We start from the raw sequence: 1,071 nt of genomic DNA on the forward strand, positions 1-1,071 counted from the left end.
GGTAAGCTGGAGGCGCAGGTGCGAGGCTTGTGCTGCACCTGCGAGACCGCGAAAGCAGATTCTTGGTCGCAGGTGCGACTCCATAGAAGCGGAGTCTGGTCCGCAGATGTGAAGGCAGGGGGGCTGAAGGGGACCACAGAAGCGGTATTTGTGGCCGCACCTGTGGAACTGCAGAAGCGGTTAAGTGGCTACAGGTACGAGAGGTCGCTGGGTAGTGTGTTCTTTTAAGAACGGGGTTTGGCCCATTTTCTCTCATTTTCAATTGGTTGGGGCAATTTTGGAGAGCTTCAAGGGGAGGTTTTCATCAAGCAACACAAGGTAAGTGTTTTCCACCTATTACAAGTTAAATACATGATTTATATGTGGATTAGAACATGGGAATTTGTAGAATTTTGGAATTTTGGTAGAAAACCTAAAATTGGGTATTTTTTGGATTTTGACCTCGAAATTGAACATGGAATTGAGAATAAATTATATATTTAAGTTCGTGGTGTTATGGGTAAGGTTTATCATAAAAAATATTTGGAATCCGAGCACGTGGGCCCGAGGGTTGACTTTGTCGACTTTTTGAGCGGAGTTGGAGATTGCTTAAATTTATTAATTATGGGTATTAGAATATATTTTGATTGGTTTGCACGTTGTTTGAGTAGTTTTGGATCGACGAGCATTGGTTTGAGATGTTAGAGAGGAATTGGAGCCGGTTATGGAACTTCAGAGCGAGGTAAGTCTCCTGTCTAACACTGTGAGGGGAAAACTACCCCTAGGTGATGTATTTGTTATGTGCTACTTGTTGCGGGGGCTACGTACGCATAAGGTGATGAGAGTCCGTACGTAGTTAGATTCATGTTATGTCCGGGTAGACATAGGTTCCCGCCAATAACTGCACTATTTGAGTTGTCTCTTGCCTATTAAATTCCTCTATTTTACATTCCGACTTGAGACTAGACTTGCGTAGAGTGATAGACTTGCTATTGTAGAGATTTGACGGGCTTCATGATAAGCCGCAAATTAATTGTACTCTCCTTACAAAATTCTCCCGCATTATGCGTTCTCATCAAAAAGTTCCCTTAA

The sequence above is a fragment of the Nicotiana tabacum genome, chromosome 23 (assembly GCF_000715075.1).
Source record: "Nicotiana tabacum cultivar K326 chromosome 23, ASM71507v2, whole genome shotgun sequence".
Classification (NCBI taxonomy): domain Eukaryota; kingdom Viridiplantae; phylum Streptophyta; class Magnoliopsida; order Solanales; family Solanaceae; genus Nicotiana; species Nicotiana tabacum.